Genomic DNA, 20,414 nt, shown 5'->3' with positions numbered 1-20,414 from the left:
GGAGGCAGAGGTTGCAGTGAGCTGAGATCACACCATTGCACTCCAGCCTGGGCAACAAGAGCAAAACTCCATCAAAAGAAAAGAAATAAAATAAAATAAAATAAAATAAACAGCAGGAATCTTAGGACGTCTTTGCTTCACAACTGACAGGGCAGATCTTTCTCAGAAAAGGAGTGGGAGGTAGGGCATTTAGGCACAGAAAGGAGTAGGGCCAACAGCTAGAAATAGCGGAACATGAAGAACTGATGACATTTCAGGGAGAACTGACAGCAATAATAGGCATGGGTCTATCAGTCTCTAGCATCAAAGGATTAAAAGGGTACTCAAAGCATTCAGGTAAAATCCCAACCCACTGTACAAATGAAATAAACATTTCTTCAAGGGGGTGGCATCCCTCTAATTGAACACTTCCAGCAATGAGAAATGCCCAACTTTAGGAAATCAGAATTTTGGAGGTGTATGTGAATGAGGTTCCTTTATTTTCTTTTTTAAAATTTCCTTCCTTCCTTCCTTCCTTCCTTCCTTCCTTCCTTCCTTCCTTCCTTCCTTCCTTCCTTCCCTCCCTCCCTCCCTCCCTCCCTCCCTCCCTTCTTCCTTCCTTCCTTCCTTTTTTTGAGACAGGGTCTCACTTTGTTGCCCAGGCTGGAGTGCAGTGGTGCAATCTCAGCTCACTCCAACCTCTGCCTCCAGGGGTTCAAGCGATTCTCCTGCCTCAGCCTCCTGAATAGCTGGGATTACAGGAATGCACCACCATGCCTGACTAATTTTTGTATTTTTAGTAGAGTCAGGGTTTCACCATGTTGGCCAGACTGGTCTTGAACTCCTGGCCTTAGGTGATCCGCCCACCTCAGCCTTCCAAAGTGCTGGGATTGCAGGTGTGAGCCACCACGCCCGGCCCAATTAATTTTCAATTCAACAAATATCTATATTTATATCTAAATAGCTAGTGAGTGCCTACTACGTGCCAGATACTAGACACTGGACTGTAAGTATGAATAGTATAGACATGGCCCCTCCCCTGTGGATCTTATAATGAGGAAGATGAGTACATAAACATGAAAGTAGAACAGGGGAAGTAGAGGGTGCTGCTCAAACACAGGGTGGGGCACTCAACAGAGAGCCCAGCATCTAGATGTCTTCACAAAACAGGCGGTGTCTAGGTTGGGGCTTGCCGAGGAGTTAGCTGAGGGCAGGGTGGAGGGGCCCAAGGGAGTAGGAGACTTCCAAGCTTCCAAAGAAGTTAAGAGTGTTGCAAAAAGGTGGAGTCCAGATCTCGAAGGGGAGAGTGGGCTTAAGTCCCGGGGCATGGGAAGCGCCCTCCATCTGCTGCGTTAGGGGAGATGCTGCGGTATCCGGTAGTGGTGTGAAGGAGGCCAGGACCTGCGATGGGAAGACGGAGACGGGAAGGCCCTGGTAGCCCAAGGGATGACCAAAAGTGAAGCGCTCCTCTATAACAAGATTGAGACAAAAATAAAGGAATAAAGTTCTGAATGCGGTGGGAGAGTCTCCTCCGTCCTCCCTCACCTTTGCTGGGCAGGAACCAAAGCGGCTTGCCCTCGGTTTGCCCCATCACCGACGGGTGTGGTCGGGGGCACAGCTCTTCGCCCTTCTTCTCAGGAAAACTGAGGCCCCGAGTCCTGAAGCAGAAATCAAGGTTTTCTCCTCGAAATGACCTCCCAAGAGGCTGCCCGGGGTCTCACACGATCCTTCGAGGGTCCTGCGGCCTGCCCCACTTCTCTGCCAGCCATCCTCGGCTGGTCGTCTTTGCTATGGAAACGGTCCTCCCGCCCTGCTCCGCGCCTCCGTGTCTTCAGTGCACCCTGGGAAATGCAGTCCCTCTCTGTTTGTCTGCCCGCGGCGTGAGCCCACTCCGCGTCCTTAAAGAACTATAAGTCCCAGAAGGCTGTGTGAAACTCCACCGGTCTCTGGGGGATGTGGTCTTGAAGGAGAGACCCAGGAACCAGCGGGCGGGGCCGGAGGGAGAGGGGACGACGCCCCCAATGGGCAGACTCCTGGGCGGGGTCCGGGTCACCATTGGCTACGGCGGCGCGAAGGAGGCGGGGTCAGAGGAATGAAGCGCGGAGCTGTTCGCCGCTCCAGGTGCTGAGTCTGAGGGAGGCTCCGGACCCGAGAGCCGCGAGAGCAGCCGCCGCTGCAGCCGCCGCCAGATCTGCGGCCGGGAGCCCGGGCTGAGGAGCCGGGAGGAGCAGGGTGCGCTGCCGGACGCTGACCGCCCTCCCGCCCGCCGTCAGAGGTCGGTGCTGCTGAATTCGCTTTTGTTTTCTTGGGGAGGGGGCGAACCGAGCCGTGAGGGGCTCGGGGAGTTGACGGGACGTGTTCTCGCTGCTCTCAGGACCGTGGGTCCCGGACAGCCATAGACTGACTAGGGGCCTCCTGTGGCCCGGCGCCGGAGGTCGGAGCAGCTTGGGTTAGTTTTTGTTTTATCGTGGAGAAGGCTTTTGGGTATGAGGGTCGAGGGCTGGGGGACACCACCCCCAATCTCTCCTGGGAGAGCGAGGAGGCTTGGACCCTCCTTCCCACTGTGCCTGGCGACCGGACTGCTCGGATTACTGAGGACGGGAGGAGGGGGTGTTGTGGGTTGAGGGGACTGGAGGCAGGGGGACCCCTCCCCGCAACACTTCGACTGCTCGAGGTTACAAAGGAGTCTGGTGGTGATGGATGAGATCGCGGACCGCTATCCCCAGCCCAGACCCTCCCAGGGTTATTAAAGAAAGGCGTCTTGGGATGCCGGGAAGACCCTTCCCCAGGCCCCTTCCTCCACACTCGCCCCCTCCCTATCCCCCCTCCTCCCCAGGCCCTGGGGTTTTGTAAAGAGGAGGATCGAGGATGTGGATGAGACAGAGGACTCTTACCCCTTCCACTTGGACCCTCCTAGGTTATTGGTGAGGGGTGGAATTGGGATGTGGCAGGGAAAGGCTGGGAGACCCCTCCCCATCCTGCTCGGAGTCGTGGGTGGAGGAAAGCACTGACACTCGGAATCCCCCGCGCTCGGGCCCGCGCCTAGGGTTGGGTGGCCTGGGTGTGGGAGGTGGTGTAGGGGGATGTAAGAGGAGACAAGGGACCCCTCCCCATCTCTCCCCACCCGGGCCTTATCTCCCAGGCCCTCCCTACCTGGATCCAGGCCTGGGGCTCTAAGTCGAGACGACCCTTACTAGCCCACCACGCCCCGGGGACTGAGCCTCTGACACCTCAGCTGGGGCCCAACCCCAGATGGGCATGTGCAGAGCGGGACGGGGCGGATCTCCTCTCAAGCACTCAAGAGCTCCAGGTAGACGCTACCCCCAACCTCGTGCCCGCGAATCTTTGGGGGCTGCTCCGCTCCGATGCAGGGCGCACCCCAAACCGAGGCTCGGGGACCTGCTTCTAGGACGCATGGTGGCTGTTCCCAGGCACGGGGCTTTCGCGCTCGGCCCAGGCATCCTCGAGAGGACAAAGCGGCGGTCGCTGCACTGGCAGGCCTGCGCCGCGGGCTGGGCGGGGGGCGCGGCCTCGGAGGGGGGGCTTCGGGCGCGGCGCGGGCAGCTTCCACAGAAACGTGCTGGGAGCGGGGCGGGAGACAAAGCGCACGGGCTTCTAGCGGGCCAGCGCGAGCCGGGATGGAAAATCCCGAGGGAGGAGGCGGCTGAGCCGGGGCAGGGCACTATGCCCCACATCTTTCTCTTTTCCCATACCCCCTACCCTAAGGCCAGCCAGGCACCCAGGATTCTGTGCACACGATGGTAAACAGGGCCCCTTCGGGGGCCGGTATGGGGGGCGTTCAGGACCTGTGACCTGTGACCACTAGGACAGGGACAGGTGAGGTCTCCACCTTGAGCAAGGGGCCTGGAGTTCATGGGGCATGAGTGGACCAGGGTCCAGAGGGACATCCAGACTGGACCCTCCCACACCCCATCAGCCATGTTAGGTCAAATTTGGTTCTGGGGCGGGGATGTGTTTAAATGTGTGAGGGTTTCCATGGATGATGGTGTGGGTCAGAGTGTGGGTGTGAATGTGTGACCGGTTGAATGTACCCATGTGTGTTTCAGTCTTCATGTGTGTGACACGGCCAGAGCTTGTGCTTCTGGCTGTGTGTGTGTGTGTGCGTGTGTGTGTAGGTGAACCACTTACTCATTTACTGTTGGACTTGGATGTTGTGGGGGTGGGGAGCAGGGTAGTCACATCTTCAACTCTCAAGCCACAGCAATGGCCTAGGGTCTGAGCGGATGCCCTCAGGGTGAAGGCAGCTTCAGGTTGCTTTGTGCCTAGCCTGCCTGGCCGGTGTAAGGCCCAGTAAGTGGGGAGTTCACAAGTATGTGGAGACTTCTTCAGCCCTTCTGAGGTCTCAGGTCTGACCCTAACATACTCACCAGTGCCCTGCCCTTCCCATTTTATCAGAAGCTTTATCCTACTGTAATAGGCTGCTCCAAAGACCAGAATTCTGCCTCCTCGCCACCACCATGTGCTTCCAAGTGAGGCTTAGCAGGGGACTCATCAACAGAGTCACTTATGATGTGGGTGCAAGACTACGTGGCAAGACAACTTTTGTTGCTTTGGCCTCCATGCCTGGAAGGGCATGACACTGATGTTGCTGGTCAGTCACAGGTGGTGTCTCAGAAATACTAGGTACACTCAGGCAAGAAACAAGGGTAACACAGACGTACACTACAAGGTGATACCCCTAGAGGATGAGCATGGCCCTCCCAAACCTGCCCTCCCCAATAAGTTACCCTGATCTCACAGCACTTGTATAGCAAAGGTACTGTGCAGCTTTGAGATAATCTTCACAGAGATCTACTTCCCATAGGATGAGAGACCAGATGATGGCCAGCAGAACAGCAGAAAGAGCAGGTACCACACAATGTAGCCACCATCTATCTAACCCAGGCTGCCTGGTCCAGTTCCCACAAGTATCCACTCCCAGTGTCCACAGCGACCTCTGCTGGAAAGAGGTTAAACCAGACACAATTTGGCAACTAACACTCCCCCACGGTGTAGAGGCTCAGAGTGGGTGTGAGCATTGTTAGGTAAAATCACAAACCTTTCTACTGGGGGGCTCCCTCCTACCTTCAGAGTGTCAAGTTGATGTTCTTGTCTGAAGTTCTTTCAAGTTAGTTTAAGCCATGGAATTGCTGCTGTCTTCAGCAATGGAAATGTTTAAAGAGGGCTTGAAGGCCTTTGTTCAAGTTTCTGACCAGTGGAAGGTGGGCATCAAACCCATTTATAAGGATAATGCATGGAAAACATTTACCAAGGTCAAAGAGGTTTAGGCATCTCCTGTCTCTCCCTCTACCTCTACTACTCTCTTCTCCTCTTTTCCTGTTCCACATTTATCCTCTTCTTTCCCTCATTATTAAATTAGTCAATAACATTTTTCAAAGGCAAACCCTCTTTTCCTCAAAAACAATGTAGCCCAGAAAATGAAGGCATCTGGAGGCGATTATCAAATGCAAAAAGCTGCAAATACGGCTCTTCCAGGCCTAATGACAGAAGTGGGGGGGAGAGATGAGACATGCTCAATCCTAAATGCCCATCTGGTGACATGTGTCTCTTCTCCTGGAGTTACTCTGAAGGAATTTCGCACAGTCACAAAATCTTAAGAGCTCCGCAAAGGAAAGAAGGTATTCTAATACCTGGTATTGTTCTTACTTTGGCATCCATGTGATTTGCATTGAACTATGTGACTCAGTATCATAAAGTAAAAATAGGACTTAATCTCTTCCTTGCCTGTTTGGAAGGTGACTGCATATGGTGTGTTGTGTTCTGCATTGGAGAGTGAAAAGCTAAATTGCCTCATAAATTGAACCACCTGCTTATCCTGATTAGAATGGTGCTTAACATCACCTACAGGCAATAATGTTATTTTATGTTTCTTTTAATTTATACCTGAATCTTTGTCTTGTAAAACATTTCCTCATGCTCATACATTATTACTTTCACTTGAAATTAATCAAAAATGTTTAATCCTTGTACTGAAGCCAAACAAATTAAATATCAGCAGATTCAGGAAGATGTGGGTGGTGTTTCTGTTCTTTTTGGGCTCAAAAAAATTTTTGGAGTTCATAGAAAAGAAGGAAAAGGCCCTAAGATTTGGTAAATCTTGTGAGCATTTCTGAAAGGCTCCTTAGAAATTTCCAGAAGGGCTGGTCATGTTGAAGAATCTGAACATGCATGCAAGTGGCAGCATGCATGCTGGAAATGAGACTGCAGCCCTGGCATTCCTCAATCACTGCACTAATGCAGCCTTTGGAAAATTTCCCAAGACCCTCCTGTTCCCTGGGGCAGCCGGCTCGATCGCTATGGAGTAGAGCTGTCCAAGGTTCTGGAGTGCTGGCCTCACCCACCTGGTGGGAAGGGAGGACTTCAGGGTGTGGACTAGAAGCAAGAGCTGAGGGCCATGGCCTCCGAGAGGATTTCCCCAAAGCTGATTACAGAATGGAATAGGAGGAAACAGAGCTGTGGAGGGTATTACTGAATTACTTCGAATGAACTCATCAGCAATCCCTGTTTAAAGAATTATGAGCTAATAAGAGGAGACATTTTCTGACTCAGGCTCTTCACATGTAAGAATGTATTTAATCCTCACAGTCCTATGAGGTAGGTGGTGGCATAATTCCCACTTTCGAGGTGAGGAAACAAAGCTTTGAGGGCTTTCCCAGGGTTACACAGAAAGGGAAGAGTTTAGGTTCCATCCTGGATCTCAAACTCTGGAAGTTCCTCCTTACCACTGTTTTTCCCTATTGCTATTATAGAAATAAAATTGAACTATTGGATTGTCCTATGTAAGATTATAACCAAATGCCAGAGGAATAGGATTGGGGGCCAACTAGGATTTAGACACAAATCAGTCTTTTCAAGTTCAGCAAGGATAGTGCCACCTAGTTTATATCTTATCCAGGTTTGTTAACTGAACTTGTTTACCAAAGAATGGGGAGAGGGCAGTATAATGACCCTCATGACCAATAGCCCAGGGGTTTCTTTCCAGCGTGGAAAATTTTCAAAGGAAGCCAAGCGTAGACGGCAACAAAGTGTTGTCATTGTTTTTCCTTTTAAGTAAGGAAGGAAAATAAAAAAAAAAATCATGAGGAAGCTGTTATTATTTGACAAAGAGTACACATAGAGCCAAAGAAATAGAGCTTATCTTTATTTCCTAGCATCCTGTTACAAAGCTGAAGATACTCTTATTGTTAAGAGATTCCTTCCACCTATTCCCACTCTCAGATTTTCATAGCAAAGCCTCTAACACCTAAATAAAATTTTCACTGTGTGGGCCTCAGCCAATCTCAGGGAAGCATTACATTCCTGTCCTTATGCCACCCAACCAAAGCTCTACCTCCATATGTGGCTGCAAGACTCTAGAAGGTGGGCAGGTTTGGGGTTTGGTGAATTTCAGACCACAAGTCTGGTCCTCCTAAAAGTGGCAGTTCCAACTGCTCCAATCTTGCAACATACACAGGGACCGGTTTCTGAGAACTCCCCTTTCAGTTTGGGTGTCTAAAGAGGGTAGAAAGGAATTTTTACATTTTTTCTCCTCTCCCAGGGCCTCAGTCTATACAACACTCAGATAGGGGGTTAGCCTTTTAAGAAAAATGCTTCATATCCAGCTGAGTCTCCATTCCATTTTGAGTGATTCCTTCCCCTTCCAAGTTGGGGCTTCGCAGAGCTCTGATGAAAGGAGCAAAGGCTGCTACTGCTTCTCCCGAGGGCACTTGGAAGCCAAGGACCCGGCACCCTGTCTGGGTCTGCTCTGACTCATATGACTGCAGACAGATTTGATTGTTTTCTTATTTAGAGTCATTAATTAACTCTCCTCAGCATCAGAACAGCATGTAATAAGAAGGAGACCATTTACGGGGGTCTCTAGGCAGCCATGCCTAGGGCTGAATACTATCTCCTTTGCACACAGGATCAGGAAATGGTTTCTAATCCTGGCTATAACCCTTCAGAAATCTTAGATTGTTAAGATTTTAGGCCAATATGAGAAAGTGCAATTAATTGCTAAGGCGGTTATGATCATTCTGGCAAAAACTGGGAGGCCTAGGAGTCCCTCAAAGGAGGACTGCATTTCCATTCATTCAACAGACGTTTCTTGTGCCTACAAAAATGTGTCAGGCACAGAGCTGGGCACAGGGAACACAACCACAATGTGGGGTAAGTCCTTTCTTACAGAAATCTTGAATGGAACAAGGAAACAGGCACAGAAACCCTGAAAGAATGTGTACTGTAAGCAGAAAGAACTTTAAAAATGGAAAGAATCTTAATAATCATAAACCATCATGTATTTTTTAACATGAGGAAAGAGTGAGGGAAGTTGAGGGTTGCTCTGGCCACAGCCCTGGTTAGTGGTTCTAAGACGGGGCTTAGAACCCAGATTTTTTAATGCCTAAAGCATGTTCTTTCCACTGTCCTAAACTGTTGCTCTGTTCATTTAATAATCCAAAGGGCACATTTCCATTAATATAGGCTTCTTTGATCCAATACCAATGCAAAACCCAATTTTAAAGTTGAAATAGCCCAGGCACAGTTTCTCATGCCTATAATCCCAACACTTTGGGAGGCTGAGGCAGGAGGCTTGCTTGGGGCCAAGAGTTCAAGACTAGCCTGGGTAACATAGTGAGACCCTGTCTCTATAAAAAATGAAAACATTAGCTAGGCATGGTGGTGAATGCTTGTAGTCCCAACTACTTGGGAGGCTGAGATGGGAGGGTTGCTTGAGCCCGAGAGTTCAAGGCTGCAATGAGCTATGATTATACCACCACACCCTAGCCTGGGCAACAGAGCAAGATTCTAAATTTTTTTTTAATTTAAAAATGTTAAAAATAAAGTTGAAATAGAAACAAATAATAAAAAAATAGGAAAAGTAGAATGTCCTTCTATATATCTGTTGTCCAATATGGGGCCACAAGCACTTGAAATATATCTAGCAGCAATTAAGATGTGCTGTAAGTATAAAACATACACCAGCTTTCAAAATATTAGTATAAAAAATAATGTAAAATGTTGCATTAGTAATGGTAATATTGATTATAGGTTAAAATAATATTTTAGATATATAAAGTAAAATATATTTAAATTAATTTCACCTGTTTCTTTTTACTTTTGTAATGTAGCCACTAGAAAATTTATATTATATATGTGGCTTGCATTTATAACTCATATTATATTTCTACTGGGCAGTGTTGTTCTAGGCTGCTTCCATTTGGGAGGATATTTTCTTTATAAACTGAGGCATTTAGCAAAGTAAGTCTGCAATCAATTAGCCTGGGATTTGAATCCTGGCTCTGCTATTTGGGCTGTGTAACCTTGAGCAAGTTGTGCCTTTGTTTCCTCACCTGTAGAATGAGGTGATAATAAAGCCTGCTTCCTAGGTTTCAAGCTAAATCACTTAGAACGGTGACTGACAGGTCCAGAGTGAGTGTTCACTTAATATTAACTATTGTTATTACTATTGGAGGAAGCTTATGAAGTGTTACAAGATAAGGGCTGGGAGGCCGAGACAGGTGGATCACGAGGTCAGGAGATCGAGACCATTCTGGCTAACACGGTGAAACCCCGTCTCTACTAAAAAATACAAAAAACTAGCCGGGTGAGGTGGCGGGCACCTGTAGTCCCAGCTACTCGGGAGGCTGAGGCAGGAGAATGGCGTAAACCCAGGAGGCGGAGCTTGCAGTGAGCCAAGATCTGGCCACTGCACTCCAGTCTGGGCGACACAGCAAGACTCCGTCTCAAAAAAAAAAAAAAAAAAAAAGATAAGGGCAACAGGAAGGAGAACAAGCAGACAATTTTCAGATAAATCAAGCTAAAGATTTATTACTAGTTAAAATGTGATTGAAAACACTTGCTAAGTATGTGGCCCCTATTTTCTGACAGATAATGATGTTGAGGAAAGATTTCAAGCCATTTACATAAGCATACAATGAATAAACAAATTAGCTAACTGCATTATGCACAGGTCTTGACTTCAGCTAATGAGTTGAGGAAGAGGATGATTGTACCAGATAACTCAAGAGCTCTAAGTCTCTTGGACTCCCAGATTCCTCAGGGAATGACAACCTTGTGCTCTGGGAGAAAAATTCTGGACAGGAATCAGACATACCCAAGGTCAAAGCTACTCTGTCACTTATTGGGCTTGGTCAAGACACTGAGTCTCAGTTTTCTCTTCTGTAAAACGGAAGTAGTATCAACTCTCTCGCAGGTTGTAGTGAGGATTAAATTACATAATACAAATAAAACATCAGGTACATAGTAGGCACTCAACAAATGATAGCTGTGACTAAATGGGATTTCAGGTATTCTTTAATAGAGAACTTTTTGTTCTTTAATATAGAATTTGCAGCTCAGGCCAAGCACAGTGGCTCATGCCTATAATCCCAGCACTTTGAGAGGTCGAAGCGAATGGATTTCTTTAGTCCAGGAGTTCAAGACCAGCCTGGGCAACATGGTGAAACCCTGTCTCTACTAAAAATACAAAAAATTTGCCAGGCACGGTGTATGCACCTGTAGTCCCAGCTACTAAGGAGGAGGCTGAGGTGGGAGGATCACCTGAGCATGAGAGGTAGAGGCTGCAGTGAGCCAACATTGCACCACTGTACTCCAACCTGGGCAACTGGAATGAGACCATTTCAAAAAAACAATGAAAAACAAGAGAGAGAATTTGCTGTTCAGAATCTTCAGAGCCTTTCCTACAACTCTACCGTGTCATTCCCCATCCTTATTCAGTCCCTGAGGAGATTGAAAGGACAGTTTCACCTGATTAAGTGTGTCTACACCAAAACGTAGGATCTCAGGAACTTTGGGCACACTCTACACAATCTTTCATGTTCTTCTCTGTCTGATTAATGCACATGAGGCTCTTTCCTGGGATAATGAGGCAAGTAGCAAAATGGGCATTGTTCTCTATCATGTTTACTCTGAAGTTCTGACCTCAGTGTTTAGAGCACTTTACATGTAGCTTTGCTTTAAAACAGAGATAACAAAAATATGGAAACCAAAGCCCAGAGCCATTTCTCCCGACTCCTAGGGCAGACCATGGGTCCATTCACTGCGTAGCTCTGAGGGAACACATATTGTTGCTGTTCTCAACCATCACCTCTTCTTCCAAAAGCTTGCCTTCTGGAGGAAGACGGCCGAAGACATGTATTAAGCTCAGTGAAGGCTTATGTTAACAGAGCATGTTGAACTGTAAAGAAAATGCTCAGATTAGTCCTATAGGAAAAGTGAGGATCCCTTCAAATGTTTTAGCAGGAGAGCAACACAGTTTCTTGACTCAAAGAGTGGTGGGTGAATTGAGGTGGAGGGAGGCTCACCTCTGGTTCTGTTGAGAGGCCCCTGACTTCCAGGTACCAAGTACCAGTGATAAGTTATCTGGGGGATAGTCTGGAGTTAATATGCACATTTTCCTACTCATTCTTTCTTTTGTTCATTCAACAAATGCCAAATGATGGATAGCTATAGTGGGGTGTTTTGAGAACCCTTCCCCAGGAGGAGACCAAGGTCTGGCTGGGGAGAGGAGAGACGCTCATATGCAGATTGAACCAAGGAACAGGGGCTGGAGTAACCATAGGAGGCCTGATTAAGGCAGGTTGGCTATGGCAGTGGAAAAGCTATGGATGCCAACCAAACTTGAGTCTGAATCACACTTTTACCACCAAATGTGTGGCCTTGGGCAAGTGCTTTAACCTTTCCAAACTTCCTCTTTCTCCTCTGGAGCAATAAAACTAACTTTTCCTGGGCTGCCATGGAAATTACATGGCAATATATATGAAAATGGTTAGAGACAATACTAACCCTCGTTCAAGTGTTTACAGTGGGTCAGGCATTGTGCTCAGCAACACATATGTGTAAAAGAATACCATTATTATCCCTACTTCATAGCTGAGGAAAGCAATGCTCAGGGACTTTAAGTAACTTGCTCAAGGTCATGCAGATAGTAAGAGGACCAGGACCCCAACCCAGGCAATCTGACTGCAGAGCCTGTTCTTAACCCCTGAGATCACTGCTTCTCTGGTTCAAGATCAGCAAGAACCCAATAACTATTATTTTGAAGGAGAGAGAGGTGATTTGTGGGTCAGCTTGTGGAGAAGTCTTATGCTTGGTCTTCAAGCATGGGTACAATATGGAGAATCTCTGAGGGGTGAGTGGGATGGAGAAGGAAGGCAAGGGAAAGTTGTGATCAAATGAACAGGGGTAGGAATGAGAATGCTATGTTCTGGGAGCACTGAAATGGAGAAGTTTCCACATGAAATAGATGTTTGGAAGGAAGAGTTGAGGAAGCCTTGAATGTCAGACTAACAAGTGTTAGAGCATCAAAAAAGTTCATAGGCAAAGAAAGGGATATGAAATCTGAAGCCTTCAGTTTGAGGCATCTCACTGAATCTGGGTAATTTGTGGCAGTGTTGAGCATGCTCACCAAGTATCTCAAAGCCAGAGCTTCTGGAGGGTATTGCCAGGTAGCACCACAGTCGAGCATTCCTACCAGTACTATTTAGTTTTCAAAGAATTTACATGGTCTTTTCTCTCATTTGGTCTTCACAAAAGCCCTGGGCAGGTGAAGGGTAGCAGGTCTGCCACAAGGATTCCTGCCTGTGTCAAGTTGCAGGCAGGAAAGTCTGCCACGAAGCACAGATGCCAAGAACAGCTGCAGTGCCCAAACCTAAGCACAAAGCTTAGAAGAGGCTTTCTCTGTGAGGGAAGAGAGAAGATTTGCTCCCTGTGCTCTGGGAGGCAGGAAATAGTATCCTTTGGTTCGTGATTCCCAGTGACACCCCTGAGCAGCTGCCTCCCAAGGTGGCTGTTGGGAGGGCCTGAGTTGGGGTCACTGCAAATTCCACAGCCCTTTTTGGTTGCAGCACCATCAGTCACCTGTTCCCATGCAAACAGCTTGTTTCACAAAAGATTTTTTTGGACCTGCCATCTTGAATTCATTCTGCTTATTTCTCTGTAGGCTGCAGGGGCTGAAAACCAAACCCCATCCTTCTTAGGCTGGTTAGAAGGAAAATCTGTCTTTTCTAATGGCTGCAGTCGCACTCTGCGCCAGATTTCTCTCCATGGCTACGCTTCTAATGACAATGGAAAACAAAGGCAGGAAGGGAGAGGGACACAGATGCAGCATTTCTTCCAAGAGGCACCAGCAGTTCTGTGGAGGATGTAAGGCAGTGAGGAGGTAACTTTCACAGCTACGAGAGAGTCTCTTGATGAGTAAAGAGTTTTAATGTGCCCGATGATAGAGGATGAAAGAGATCACTGTGTTTTGTTTGAAAAGTCATGCTAGAATTCCAGATGCTCTCCACAGTTCTGGAAGGGTGAGTACAAGGGTGGGCAAGGCCACAACAATTTTGACAAGTTGTCCAGGGATAAGACCTTAGTGATTATAAACATATAACTAATGAGAAATGACAAACACCTGGAAATGAAATGTTAAGGCTCATCTGGCCATTGACCCCAGTAACAATGTGTGTCAGCACATGCTGAACTCGACAGGGTTGAATGGTGACTTCTGGAAAATAAAATCAAGTTGGGAAATCAGAATGATAATAATGCAGGCACAGATGTTTGGAATGGTTGTGCATCCGAAAGTAGGGCTGTTTGGTTACGTCAGAGCAACTTCATCAGCCAGGACCAAGTGTTCACACCTTGCTCACACACCTGGTTCCTACTCTGGGTTGAACCCTGTGCCAGACATTGGAGAGATGGAAGTGAATGAGACACAGTCCCTGTCCTCAGGGAGGTAGTCAATTCTAAAACAGAACAAGAGATGCAGTGTAGAAAATGTACAAACGAACATGGCCACTTCATGAAGTTCCCTTCTAGGTGCTTCCTCATGCCTCTGAAATTAATGTAGCCCAACAGGTGAGGCAAGTTGGGATCTTATAAATACTGCCAACCTTATCTCACATCAGGTCTATGCAGACCTAGTATGTGGAATCTGAGGTAGCAGAGTAAAGGCAAAGGAGGCAAAGGCTGGTGTATTTCAGAAGCTTGTATACAGTCAGTGAGGATGATTTGCCTTTGTATTCTTTATTTGAAAGACAAGCTCTTGAGACCCTTTGCCTGCAATTAGAGCATGCTGTCACAAGGGGCACCATGAATTACTGTGGTCCAAGCAGCCATGTGTCCCACAGGCATGGTATGCTAAGCAAAGTACAGTTTTTCCATTGTTAACCTTCAGAAGAATATAATTTTAAATTAATTGACTATAATGGGATTGCACATTTAATAAGATCAAGCCATAGTAACCTATATGTAGTGAGTGGAGGGTTGTGAATTCATCAACATTCATTTAACAAAATCCATTGTGTGCCTACTACTATGTACAGAGAAAAGCACAAAGTCCCTGCTTGGTACTCAAGTCCTAGAAGGAAGACAGAGATAGATAATTACAGTGCAGTGAGATAAGTGGTAATATGGAAGGAGGAGCAGAGAACACTGGGAACATAGAGGAGCGAATAATTCTACCGGGGAAACACACACCACACACACACATGCACCCTGTTGTGTGTTGGGTCCAGACAGTAGCACCTGAGTCAGAGGGTTTATATCAACACACACAGAAGGGGAAAAGCCAATGTATTGGAATACTTTTAGATGCTATAAGGGATTCAGATTGTTTATTGCATGAACTTGGACATATCACCTATGTCTCTTGACCTCAGTTTCCTAACCTGGTGCTCTGAGGGTTTGGCAGTGGCTATCTTGAGTATGTGGGTGGAGCAGCATGGAGGTTAGAGTAATGACTTTGATCTCCAGTGACCAAGCCTGGGATTGTCCTTGCCCTGAGACCTCCTCAGCACTTGTTTGTTGGGACCCTAGTGATGCCACCACTTGATTCCAGCTGAAATGTTCCAAGGAATCAGAGGATTAGCTAAGATTCTGGTTCCAGAGGAACTTGGTGTTTGTGGGGTACAGACTTTGGTGTAGAGTGAAAATGGTCTAGATCTCCTGAGGTGCCATTGGCTTCACCACCCTCCCAAGTAGCCAGGCTGGCCCTGCCATAGCACTGACCACTGCACACACTGCCTGCCCCCTTCTCAACAGTGGTCTTCTGACCTGTGGCCTGTCCCTGAGGCCACTGTTGGGAAAGCCTTGTCCTAGTCAGGCAGAGGATCGCCGATAGCAGGACAGTCCCACTCCTGCCCCTCCGGCCCCCGAGAAGATGAGGCCCTTCTTGGCCTGGGACTCCCTCTGGAGAACTTGGGCCCTGGCAGGATGTCCCTCCCACCCCAGCCAGCCCCCACCCTGTCTTTCCCAGGCCCCAGCCCTCCCTGTCTGTGGCCCTCAGCAGAACAGGCACCTCTGTGTTAGGGGATACAGAGGAGCAACCAACTTGAGTAAATGAAAAAAAAAAAAAAATGCCAGAGTGTTTAATTTTAAACAAACCATTTAAAGCTGCTAATTGCCCTATAGAGAGTTTTAATATGCAATATATTAGAGCAACACCTGGTTAAGAGAGCAGACAAATGGAGGCACTGAAAAAGCCCTCACTGAAATTCCATTTACAAGTCTTTAAAAGGACTTTTTAAAACAATTTGTATGCCCAGGAAATTTCACAGGTGAGACCAATAGGCCTTTACCCACCTGTCTAGGTCAGGGCCAGCTCAAGTCCCCTTCCCCCAACCTACCCTCACTCTGGTCCCTCAGCCCTAGAACCCTCTCTCTGCAGAGTTCATCCCTGCCAGCAGGGACCAGATCTGCTCAGGCTGCCTTTCTCAAACAAGGGCCAGTGGAGCCAGAAAGAAGGGCTTCCAAACACAGGTGGTAGTGATGACACTTTCTGCCACGCCTCCTACCCACCATTGCCAAACACACACACCCTGTGGCCTGGACAATCCCTTCATCTTGCAGGAAGCACTGGGGCACCTCCCAGGAGTGGCCTGCCACTCTCCTGCTCCAGGCCTGCAGGACTCCCTTCCTGGAGCTAGCAAACAAAGAAAAACCAACATAGGGCCTTTAAAACCACTCTGCAGAGGATGTCGCCTCCACCAAAGATGAGAAGGGCAGGCTGAGATAAGCAGAGCTGCTTAGAAACCGAACACAGAGTCAAATTAAAACATTCATTGGAGGCAATAGAACGCGGATCAGTGGAGTGAGAAACAAGATGTCTCCCTTCCAAATCACTGCAAAAGAGAAAAGAAATCATCAGCTATGGCTCAAAAGTCAGAAAAGAAAGGAAATGCAGAAAACATAAAACAGATGACAGGGGGCCACCTGGAATGGTTATGACGATAAATCTAAGCATTCAACATTCCCTTGTAAGAAGACAAAGGTTCTAGATTAAATTAATACAGGAGACTCACCTAAAATTAAATGGCTCCAGGGTAGGCAAAGCTATCCCAGGTAAATGCAAACAAAAGAAAAAGCGTGAGTGGCTATATCAGACAAAGCACAATTTAAGGCAATAAGCAGTGTCAAGCAGGATAAAAAGGGTAATTTTATATTCATAGGAGCAATTGTGAAAGCATAACTGTTCTGAACATTCGTACACTGAGTACTTCAGCATCGAAATACATGAGGCAAAATTTGTTACCGTTAGAAATACAAGAAGCTGGCCAAATGACAGTTGTGGGCATAAATTTACATTCTTCTCTCAGTACCTGACCTCAAATAACCAAAACATATATGACAACAGAAAGGAGTAATATAATGAAAATTTAATTAAAAGGTGGGTACTGAACTTTGTACCAGTCTGAATGATGCTTGCCATGTTTTAAAAGCCATAAATTGATGCCTGCGACATGTGTTAAATTTAGTACACATTTATGTATACAACATAATTATAATAGCAGTTTTCAAAATCCTAAACCACTGAAAAGCCACTGAAAGAAAATAGACTAAAATGTTAACATATGGTATGTTTAGAAAGGTTGAAATTTAGGCATTTTTAATTTTTCTTTTTTTCACCTTTTCTTCCCATGTTCTTTAATGATCAAATAAGATTCCATGACCTAAAAAAAAAAACAAAAAAAAAAACACAAAAAAAAAACGAGAAAAAAAAGAGTAAGACTCATTCTCATAGCACAGGGTTTAGAATTTCCAAGATTTGAGACCATGGGGTTTGGGTAAAATCTAACAAGCAAGGGCAGCAGACAGGAATCCCAGCAGGCCCCACATAGCCTGGGCTTCTTTGCTCCTCTAGGTCCTCCTAGGTCATTGCCTACTTGAAATCCTTTGTTTGCCCCAGGGCACAGCATTCTCCTAACTCAGTTCCCACTCCTCCTATCTCGTAGCTAAAACGTGGTTGCCCCAAGACATAGCCCGGTCTCCTTGCATACCCCATCTGCCATGCCCTGGTGACCTCACCCACTCTTGTACAGGGATATAGCTCCCCATTATGTGCTATGGACTCCTGAATTCATCTCTAGCCCAAAACTCAACACAGAACATCAAGGGTATACATCAGCCTGCTGACTGGACATCACTCCCTACATGTGGGGAAGGAATGGTAGATGCAGGTAGATGTGCCTGCAGTTAGTCCCTGTGAGCACATGAGGGTGGGGCAAAAGGATTGAGTGTGAGGCAGGGATGCCACAGAGGCTGGTGATGAGAGCATTTAAACATCCACAGTCAGATGTAGTAGAAGGTTCTTACGAAAGAATCAGAATAAATCATCACCTTGGGTACGGCCTACTCTATGCCATCCCAAAATAAAACCAATGGCTCTCTCTGACTTACATGATTATGAACTGTGCTTATTGCAGTAATCAAGAAAAGCAACAGCTGGGCACGGAAGCTCATGCCCGTAATCCCAGCACTTTAGGAGGCCAAGGCAGGAGAGTCATTTGAGCCCGAGAGTTCAAGACCAACCTGGGCAACATAGTGAGACTTCATCTCTACCAGAACCAAAAACATCAGCTGGGCATGGTGGCACACACCTGTAGTCCCAGCTGCTCTGGAGGCTGAAATGAGAGGATCACTTGAGCCTGGGAGATTGAAACTATAGTGAGCCATGATCGCACCACTGCCCTTCAGCCTGGGCGACCCTGTCTCGGAAAAAGAGAAAAAAGAAAAGAAAACCAAAGGGAAATTTTTAAAACCAGACCCAGGCTGCCCTAGCACTTGGAATACTCACTTTGGACCCCTCAGATTTTCTTCTGCCCACCTCATACATCTAGCTGCCAGACAGACTCTGCTCCCCCACTGAGATTTGTTGGTCAGTGGTTTCTGGTCTGGTCTCCTTACTTCCCAGGGCAGAGCAGAAAGTCTGTAAGTTTCCTGAAGTTTTTAATCTACCAGTAAAACAAGTAAGGATGAGATGAGGTTCTTAGCCCACTGATGTGGTATGTTAATTTAAAGGCTTTTATAACTACAAGGTACTGTCTCTTTTGAAAAAGACAAAAATAAACTTAAGTGCTTTTTATAAACATATATTCTTATCAATTTCAGCTCTAAGTGCATACTCTCATTGGAAAGTAAATTACTTTAAGAGAGCTTTCTAAAATTATTACATATAATTTCTCTTATATAAGAATCCTAGGTTTGGATTGCTATCCAGTTACCATTTTATTTTAAAAGGCAAACATGCATGAGACCACTCTGGAAAGATGGTTCCATGAAATGCTGCAGCTCTCTGGCTTTGGAGAAGGAAGTGAGTCCTCTAACAAGTCACATAACTTTTATAATTTGCAATCTCCTCTTTTCAAAAGTGAAGAAAATAATACCTACCATAAAGGATTATTGTAAAGAAAATCCTGTTTCTTTTTTTTTTCTTTTTTTTCTTTTTTTTTTTTCTTGTGAGACAGAGTCTCGCTGTGCCACCCAGGCCGGAGTGCAGTGGCACAATCTCAGCTCAGTGTATCTCTGCCTTCTGGGTTTAAGTCATTCTCATGCCTCAGCCTCCCGAGTAGTTGGGATTACAGGCCCGCACCACCACACCCAGCTAATTTTTGGTTTTTGGGTTTTTTTTTCTTTTTTCTTTTTTTTTGGAGACAACGTCTTGCTCTGTTGCCCAGGCTGGAGTACAGTGGTACAATCTCAGCTCACTGCAACCTCCACCTGCCGGGTTCAAGTCATTCTCCTGCCCCAGCCTCCAAAGTAGCTGGGATTACAGGTGCCCACAACTATGCCTGGCTAATTTTTGTATTTTTAGTAGAGACAAGTTTTCATCTTGTTGACCAGGCTGGTCTCGAACTCCTGACCTCAAGTGATCCGCCTGCCTTGGCCTCCCAAAGTGTTGGGATTACAGGTGTGAGCCACCACACCCGGCCAAAATCCTGTTTCTTAAGTAAAGTGTCTAGTACAGTCTTGCAGTACAAGCTCAGTAAACATAGCAGTTATTATTATTCTCATGTCAAACAGTGGTTTTCAGGCTCCCCACTCCTGCCCCATGTGCATTATAAATGGGAGTCCATGTGGGAAAAAATCCTAGGTCTGATACAATTGCCAGCAGGACAGCTTTAACTCCACATCCCTTCTCCTCTCACTCAAGAAACATCAGAAGGCACTGATTCTGACTGCAACTGAAGCTAATACAGAAAAAGTCCCTAGACTCTTTACTTTTATTTTTAAGTAAATTAGTCCTGGACCTTATTGTCTTATCATTAGTAACAAATTAAAGGGCATGCACTAATGTCTACAAGACAAGTTCCAATTATCTGAGAGCCTGTTTTCTCAGAACCAGGCATGTCATCACTTCCCTGGGAGTCAGCAGCCCCCTTTATTATGTGAGACTTGGTGGCCTAGCTCCTTGCCTCAGTTATAATCTCAAGTAACTGAAAATCTAAGGCCACATTTTCTTACTCCCTCAGTCCCTGTCTTCCCACTGGTATGGTGCCTTGCCTTTAGCTAACAGTTCCTAAATGTTTCATAAAGAAATATATCTGAATTCTGCCCCCACTCCCTGCACAGGGACTGGCGAATATGCATTATGGGCCAAAATCAGGTCAGATGACCTGGTTTCCAGCAACAATGTGCACAGAAGGCAAATGATTCAATAGTGCATGTCTATCCACTTGACACGACATTCTGCAGCCACTGGAAATGATGCTCTTGAAGACTCAAAGGCCACGTGGAGATGGATCTAACATTAATTGAATAAATAGACCATAAAGAGAGTGTCCCGGTTCAGCCATCACATGCATGAATCCAGGCAGAAGAGGAAGGCCAAACAGGATTTGTTGCTATGAGAGGGGCGTGATTCTACATGATGTGTTTTTAAATTCTCTTCCATGTTTTTTGGCTTTTATAATGAACAGTGGGGTGATAGGGCAGTGGGAGGGAGAAGGCCCCAAGACTTGAAATTAGCTCAGGGCTTCTTCATAGGCACGTAGCCAAACTCAGCGGGCTGAACTCAGAATGAAGGGTAAGGAGCCAGACCAGGGGAAAGGATGGGTAAGCTAGAGTCCATTTAGGGATGAAATGTGGACTTGACCCAAAATAGCCGTCATGCTCAGCCTCGGAGTCTAAATTAATCCTCCTCTTAGTTT

The 20,414-nt window shown here is 46.6% G+C and overlaps 1 protein-coding gene across 2 annotated transcripts in view; it reads left to right on the top strand.

The window, feature by feature from the left end:
• Positions 1-2,083: 2,083 nt before the first annotated feature.
• SMPD3 (sphingomyelin phosphodiesterase 3) overlaps positions 2,084-20,414 on the top strand; it is a 91,806-nt gene continuing 73,475 nt past the window's right edge. For both annotated transcript variants that reach the window (XM_007993851.3, XM_007993849.3), the window contains exon 1: positions 2,084-2,254. The gene's annotated coding sequence lies outside the window, so the exon portion shown is untranslated. The remainder of the gene's footprint in view (positions 2,255-20,414) is intronic.

This window comes from Chlorocebus sabaeus, chromosome 5 (genome assembly GCF_047675955.1).
Source record: "Chlorocebus sabaeus isolate Y175 chromosome 5, mChlSab1.0.hap1, whole genome shotgun sequence".
Lineage (NCBI taxonomy): Eukaryota > Metazoa > Chordata > Mammalia > Primates > Cercopithecidae > Chlorocebus > Chlorocebus sabaeus.
The sequence above is the reverse complement of the archived record's forward strand: the minus strand, read 5'-3'. Positions and strand labels throughout refer to the sequence as shown.